At 41.9% G+C, this 8,314-nt stretch overlaps 1 non-coding gene across 1 annotated transcript; it reads right to left on the reverse strand.

Annotated features, from left to right (window-relative positions):
- Positions 1-299: 299 nt before the first annotated feature.
- Positions 300-7,820, reverse strand: LOC119061742 (uncharacterized). Its single transcript, XR_008390234.1, has 4 exons — positions 7,741-7,820; positions 5,788-5,873; positions 4,919-4,997; positions 300-1,682 (listed from the first exon to the last, which is right to left on the reverse strand). It is a non-coding gene; the product is annotated as an uncharacterized LOC119061742 (transcript).
- Between the last annotated feature and the right edge of the window lie 494 nt (positions 7,821-8,314).

Genomic DNA, 8,314 nt, shown 5'->3' on the forward strand with positions numbered 1-8,314 from the left:
ACTCCGCTCCCTCGGTTTCAGCTTGTAAATAACTTCAGCGACAAGGTGAGTCTGCCGTTTTCTCTGGACCCAACACTTTATTTTTATTGAAATAAGTACATTTTTAAAAAGTGTGTTGTCTCGGTGCTCGGGTCAGCTGTGTGATGACATTAACCCAGTCACGCTGTTAAGACTGCTTTAAAGATACATGCCAACAGCAACGTGTTGTGTTAAGCCTTTATTTTACGCAGCCCCCATAGTATAAAAACACTCTCTGAACAGACAAGTGAGTAAGATTCGGATTTTTTAATTCATTAAAAAATGAATTTCAGTTGCCAGGCCCAGACGAGAACATGATATTATTCACTTAATTATCGTCCAACAAGGAAGAGCTGTGTGGGCTTTTATCAGTAAGAAGAGAGAGTGACACAGGAAGGCGCGGCTCTGTTTTTACACCGCTTTTTACGTTTCACAGCCGATGAGTGAGCGGCAGAGCACAGAGCCTTAGGCTCACAGCTAGAAGTGTCTCTTAGAGTATTCAAACCAACTTCCAAAGCTTTACTAGTGAGGAAGTCTAGGACTGGACGGATTAAAGCAATTGACTGAGAACATTAGAAAACAGCGTAATGGAGACCTGTTCAAATATTCACCCACACGTCCAGCCGGCACCTCTTGTTGCATTTACAGAGTTACTGGGGGGGGGGGGGTTAGCAAGAAAACATCGTTCTTCCTGTCTCTCAGGGTTCTCTAGCCATTTGCATGAATTACTCTTCTAGGGGAACACAACAGATGCATCAGTCAGCAGCCTGGAGAACACGATGCCATAATGTCAGATGCGTTTAAATGAGCCATTTAACATCTTGCTTCTTTTTTTAAAATTTATTTATTTATTTTTAGAGAGGGAAAGGGAGGGAGAAAGAGAGAGAAACATCAATGTGTCCTTGCCTTTCATGCACCCCCCCACTGGGGACCTGGCCCACAACCCAGGCACGTGCCCTGACTGGGAATCGAACCAGCGACCCTTTGGTTCACAGGCCAGCACTCAATCCACTGAGCCACACCAGCCAGGGCCATTTTACTTCTTTTTAATGGAAAAAAATTTTGTATTGATTTATGCATGAGAGGGTGAATGCAAGTGTCATTTTATACATCTATGTCTATATCTGTGTCTATGCACATGTACAAATGTGTACTTACATGTATGCATGTGTGTACATATGCAGAGCATTTCCAATAACACACTTTATTATTGTGACTAAGAATATCATCCTCACTAGTGTATTACCATATCTTATCTATTCAGAAATGAAGGAAATGATAGGATTTCATTTGTTTAAAGAAATGAAAATAGACTCAGAAGTTTAGGATGAGAAGAGAATTTAGATTTCATTTGTGAATCACAAGCCTTTGGATCAGAACTCTGAACCCGTGACCTGGAAACATTAAGCTAACACACAGAAGCAGGCATGAAAGAAAATACTTGTTCTTCTTTTTGAAATATTAATGACTAGAGGCTTTTTTCCATCACTGAGTCACTGGACTCTTCAGGATGAAATTTTCTTCCTGAAATTGAACAATCTAAGGGTGTCTACAATTTATTAACGTGTTCAATTTACACATTAATTTTTCACTTGACTGAAGTTTCTTGTCTTCTAGTTCTTTCAAAGTTTGGCATGGTGAGCAATGTATCATTCATTATTGTTCTGTGGAAGGACAACAGAGAAAAAATATAAACAATAGTATGAGGCATTGCTATATTTAAATACAACAGAAAAACGCATAAAATAAATTTCAGAATTTTAGCTTCTTACAGTGTTTGTCTTACATACAATTGTTAGGAAATGAAAGGAATTTGCTTTCGGACTAACTTTGCTAGAGTTATGTGAAAAGATACAGAATTTCCTAGGAAATCTATTCTGCAAGCTTTTGGTAAGGAACAAACAGAATCACCCTGCCCCCAGTTTCTAAAGAGATGATAAACTAACAGCGAACTTGTGTAGGGGCAGAATACACTGGGAAAGCAGTGAGTGATAAGTGAGTTGAATTACATAAGTTCAAGCAAAAGTTAAGGTGAGCTCCCTCGCCTGTAACCTCCTCTCCTGGAAATAACTTTCTTGGACATAAAAACAAGGAATCTGTCCAGAACTCACTGCCGAATTCCTCTCTCATTCTAGCATGTGGAAGAAAGGCACTGGGCTGGTCTACATCAAATCTTTCTTGGTTGGAAGCCTGGGTAGATGTTACTCCCAGAGAGTGCGTGAGAGGGGAGGTGGGAGCCTTTGCTCTTGTGGAAGCGGGGCGTTTCCCACAGGTTTCTTCTCTTGGGGTTATCAAAGGACTGTGCATCCCAAGCATTATCCAGTGGAAAATGGACTGGTGGAGTCACATGTGGCCACCGGCAGCTGACTCAGATTCCTTTATTCTCATTTCCCAGCAAGCATAAACCAAGCACAAGTTCAAGGAGGTGAGAGCCATTCATACTTTGTACTTCACCACCACTAGTTATGGGTGAGATGGCATGATCACTCCCCTCTCTTCCTGCCTTTGGTCTATAAATTACTTTAAAGACGTATTCTCTAAGAGTGAGACTAAACCATTTTTAAATAACCTTATATATTTTCTAATGTTTCCTGTGAGGTGGGATCCGATTTTAGAACCTGTTTCACTAACTTACTAAGACATATTTGATTAACTTCATTTGCACAAGTACGGGGAAGTGAATGAGCCTAAAATTTGGTTCATCTGAATTTCCACTGACTTCACCTATTTTTGAGACAGGAGTAGAGAACCGAAGCAGTAACCTTGTGAAGGGGGAAATGCCCATGATTCCTTGGATACACCACGTTTTGGTGTCTTCCATATCTTTGCTCATGCTGCCCAACTGCCTTGTCCTGAGAACATCCATTTCTTTTTTTAAGACAGGCCCCAGGTGATTTCCTCTCCAGAAGACTTTGCTACCTGCCCCAGTTTCTTTCAGATGCTGTCGCCTCTGCTACCTTCAAACTCGTCACTGCAAAGGACACGGACACATTCCATCTGTTTTCCCACTGGTCTCTAAAGGGCAGAGTCTCGTGCGGATGCGTCTAACGTGAGTACAGTGCCCACACACAGCCAGCATTTGATAAATGTTTGTTGCACTTAACCTTAGAAGGATATTTTGATATACTTTGGGGGATTAAATTGTCCCAAACTATTGTGGGCTAGTCCACAGAGGGACTCAAGATTGTATGGGGAAAAAAATAGAGGAAATGATACACATCAACTTTGTCACCAGAATAATAAGTAGTGGAAGGGATATATAAAAATTTAAGTAACAAAAAATGAGGCTTTGGGTGGTAAGTGCTCCATTTTTAAAAGTGTGAAAACTTTTTTTTTTTAATTTTTGAAACAATGCAGAAGTAAATAGATATTTCACAGATATTTGTTCCAGCTCCAAGTCCTGTAACAAGGTAATCTCAGTAAATGAAATGAATCCGGCACATGACTCAGAACTTATGTTAAGTATCTGCAGATAGGATTTTAATTATCCTTATAGCTGAGAATTGTGTACATGCCCCTCACTCTACAGAGCGTGAACTTCCTACGACCCAGTCCTGCAGCTTTAAGAACACCCGTGATGACGTGACGCCTACCTAGAAGTAATGTAGCTTTGGTAAGAGCTTTAATGTAGCTCTTTAAATCTCTATTTTTGATTCCTAAAGTCTAGAAAGCCTAGCAAGTCCTTTGAAGGTAGGAACATGGTTCAGGGTTAAAACTGGAATCTGGACACTTGCAGGACCTTGGTTCTGTCCTGATGGGTGGTGACCATGGGAAAACCTGTCGTCCCCCCCCACCACCACCACGCCCTGATCCGCCACGATGTTGCAGGAGGCAGAGTCGGATCCTTTCGCCTGAGCATTGAAGCCCATTCACAGAGACTGGTTCTTGGTAGACACCTCTTCTAATAGTCCCTTGGGTTTATGTTTCAGGCAAAGGTTAACAGGAACCAGGTACTAAGTTGGTGAGGTTATCTAAGAGGCCATAATGAATGAAATAAATAAAACCGACTAGGTATTCACATCAATATTCATGGCGGCAGCCACTTTTCAGCTCTTGTGCATTGCTCTCATGCTGGTAGGGAGTCTCCAGCATGTTTCAAGTTTACATTTTTTTTTTTTTCTGTAAAGGATACCAACATCTGGATTTTTTTTTTAATGTAAAATCTCCCACTTTTTGAGGCTGGCAGTAAACACTTTTTTTTGGAAAACATTTCATGGCCCAATGCTGTTCTAGATGAAGGAAATATACCCAGAGTTCTCCATGTGAGGCGTATTTCCTTAGCAGCTGGGAGCGAAAATGAAAACAGGAGCCCAAACGACTGGCTTGTTGCTCGGGGGAGGTTCTCTGGGGCCGGAGCCTGCGCACTAGACAGGCGGGAAGCAACTACTGCGGCCCAGAGCTGCTCTAGGTGCTTTGCTTGTGGCTCATTTCATCCTCGTGAGGCTCTGTTAGGTCGGCTTTAACCCTGCGCCCTACCGGGTCACCTCCAAGTATTCACACCGTTATCTCCGTGTGAGCAGCTTGCTGCAGGCTGCTAGCGCTGGAGTGTGGGTTGAAGTCCCCGACCGGTGCGGATCTGGGGACCTTAGACCACACCCACTGCAGCGTCTCCTTTATAGAACTCTACAGCGTGGAAAAGGAGTACACAACGGAGCTTCATCTTTGCTTGACTCACAGCGTTTGTGAAGTTTTTATTAAAAGGTGCTTTATGCCTAAGAGAGAGTTTCATTCTGCTGCAGACAAATGTCCACAATGAAAGAAAATGTTACAGAAGCAGCACTGATGAAATAGAACGCAAATGCATCCTACCTGGGCACACCCCTCCCAAATCAGAAAGAGGTAACTCGTTAGCTATGACCCTTCCCAAGAGGCACCAGGCAATCAGAACAGTGACACTGACCTGGATTTCCTGTTTCTACGGAGCTTAAAGGCTCCTCTGCGTTTTGTGGGAACTCAGTTTGTATGGTAACAGCACTTCTCTACAAGTAAAAAGCAGAAAAATATTAACGTTGCAATTTTATAAAACTAAGTCCCTATCAAGAAAAAGATCTCAGATGAAAAATATTGTTGGCTAAAGTTGTCCCCTTTTGGTTAAAATTCACTTTGTAGAGGTTTTTTTAGTTATTATTTCAAAGATATTACAAACTTCGGTACAAAGTTGAATTTGTACTTCTATGTGATATCGGTCGTTTCCATAAGTGAACGCACCGCAGACATCGACCCTGTCGTTATAGGAAAAAGCTAAAATGAACAGTTTTTTAAAAAGTGGTAAATGCTGTGTCAGATGGACTTAAACTTTGCTTAAGTGATTAAAAAATTCACTCATGCCTGAAAATTTGTGTGTGGAAGTCTGAAAAATTTGTTTCAGGAAATAAAATATGAGAATGGAAAAAAGCAAATGTCTTAAACATATATAAATCTGTCATGTTATTTTAAATATTTTTCATACTCGAATTATATAAATACTATAATTACAGATGTCATTATTTCATCGATAGCCATCAAAATATGTTACATCAAGTTAGACAAAAACTGTGGAGGCTCTTTCATTGGCAAAGGGCGGGTGGACTTTTCGGGGGGTTATAGGGCAAATGCAACATAATTTTTTTTTACCAGAGTAACTCAAGTACCTTTTCTGTGTCCACTTGAAAAATACAGATTTTTTATGCCATTTAGTTTCTCTGTGACTTTAATTGAACCCAGAGGAGTAAACCCACCTAGTGATGTTCACCCCAGTATTTACAGCAAAATTAAAAAGTGAATGCTCACCTCCCTCAGTTTGCGGATGCCATGAGCAAGGAGCAGTACGACCAGGATGATAGTAGCCATCACCCCAAAGATAATGACTATGATCACTGCAGGGGAAGAGAGAGCAGACAGTGACAAACTGTGACATGGAATGACACACAGCAGCTGAAAAATAGGACACATGAAATCCGGGTCACATCACTTTGCCTGCTTATAGAAAGAATATGAAGCATATTTTGTCTTTTCAAAAGTTAGGGTTTTTATAGTAAGTAACCATGTGAGAAACTGAGCCTTTGAATAGTAAAGTCTTCTGTTCAAGGTCACACATCTGGCAGAAGCACAACCCGAGGGTTCCGGCTCCAGACCCAGCATCTTTGGGGGGTCTCCCAGGCGTCACGGATGCGCATGGCTAGCAGCCATGAGCATATGCTGCCCCAACCTGGGGAGAACCATAAAGTGTTTCATAGTTTCAAGGTGACAGGAGAAAATGATGTCTCAGCATAGAGAGGGGTGCGGCGCAGATCACAGAATCAGGATCGGAACTGTCAGAGGGAAAAGCAGTTTGCGAATGAGGAAGAGAAGTCTCGTGAGCTTCAGTTACCCTAGGTGAGACAACTAGGGAGAAGCAACTCAAGACACCTGCATTCTAAGCTTCTTTTCCTTCTACATGATCCTTATGCACAGTTTATAATATAGTCACTAAAAATATATGTTCACATCTCTTACTAGGTTTACTTGGAAACAAAGTTTAAGTCAGCAATACTCATATATTCAGAGTACACAGGGTTCGGCAGAAGTAATGCCTGCGTGAGTGTGCTTGGTAGGGTAATAGTACAGTGTAATAATTTGTAGCTCTATTTTGAACTCTAAGGGTCCTATGCTGTGCTTGAGTGTGATATTGTTAGGTTACAGGATGACATGCTTATGATTTTGTAATGAAAGATTTTGCATTGAAAAAGGGTGTGATTCTGTTGGAACTTGTATTTGTAGCAGCTCCAAATGAAGCACATAGAAGGCAAAACATACAGGTCACATGGCTTATTTATTTGGCTAATTTATACTTAAAAGTCTCATGACTGATTAAAAATTAGTAAAAGTGACCCCCCCCCACTGGTATTGCCCAGCCTTCCTGCCCACTTAGCTTTCATTTATGACGTAGTGATTCAGTTCCACAATCCATTTTCTTTTTCTTGTGTGAAGATTGGACATAGGCCAAGTGCAAAGGGAAGCTTAGAAATGCAGAACAGTAAACAAGCACGTTCACGGCTGAAGCCAGAGCCACAGCAGCCCCCAAGGTGGGAAGCGACAATGTCCAGTTAGGGAGGGTTTGGCAGACAGCCCCCAAGTCTGGCAGATGGGCTACCGTAGGGCCCAGGGTGAATCGGGACTGACACACGAATGGCTTGTGTGTATTCTTGATGTGGGGCCAGTTAATGAGATGATGTGAAACTCTGCTTTCTTCACAAGAGGGGGGAGAGAAGTTCAATTGTTTTATAAGCTCTTAAGAGATTTTTCTCTAGTAACCATGGTGGTTAGAAAGCCAAACCATCCACCCTAAGAGAAAAATTATTGTGAAGTTATGTATTGCTATTTCCAAAGGGTTCAGGAGAATAAGAGCCTTGGCCGGGGAGCTCAGTGGGTTGGAGTGTCGTCCACGCAGCAAAAGGCTGCCATTCTCTCCCCGGTCCGGGCGTGTGCGGGAGGCGACCCATCAGCATTTCTCACACCGCTGTTTCTCTCCCTCTCTCTTCCTTCTTCTCTAAGATCAGTTTAAAGGGGGAAAAAAAATCCTCTGGTGAGGGAGTAAAAAAATAAAAAAAGAAACGCCTATTTTTAATTTTAAAAACAGCATATTTTGTTTGCCTTTACAATTTTGAGTGATTCAAGTTAATAACATCCTCTTTTGTTTTTAACATCGACACTTCTTTTCTCAGGCAATGGAGGGAAGGTCAGCCCGTGTAAAAAGTGACATACCTGCTTCTGAGAAAACGTGCTCCATTTGGTCTCTTGCCCCTAAAAAGACAAAATGTCAAAATAAGTCAGAATGTATAAGCTGGCATCTCTAAGAAAATACCACGTTGGAATTAGGTGGTTTAGTGGGTTTCTTTTCCTTAACTGCGTCTAGGGAGCTGTTGTTCAAGTCTCAGCAGCTGGTGACACCCCTGAGACACGGTTCCCATCAGTAGCACGTCCCACACCTACTTTCAACCACCCGATGAGCTTTCACGGGTCAAAATCAGGAAAGCATCTCATGGACTAAAGGGCAGGGCGTGAGAAAATAGTGAAAGAATGCCTATTAGTTTCCATAAGAAACAGAAGTGCATTTTAAAAAATGTAAAAATAATTTTAAAAATTAAAAAAAATTAATGTAAAGATGGTGATCAGAAAGGAGACATTGCGCCATCGCCCAACACGGCTGCACCCAGCGCAGCCCAGAAACTGGTCTCACCACCATCAGCTTTTCCAGATCTGGGCTGCAGCCACCAGCTGAATCCAGACTCTTACTGGGTCTCATCTGCTGTCTTGTCGACCGTCCCCCTAAACCCTA

The sequence above is a fragment of the Artibeus jamaicensis genome, unplaced genomic scaffold (assembly GCF_021234435.1).
Source record: "Artibeus jamaicensis isolate MK-2021 breed Jamaican fruit bat unplaced genomic scaffold, CSHL_Jam_final scaffold_537, whole genome shotgun sequence".
Lineage (NCBI taxonomy): Eukaryota > Metazoa > Chordata > Mammalia > Chiroptera > Phyllostomidae > Artibeus > Artibeus jamaicensis.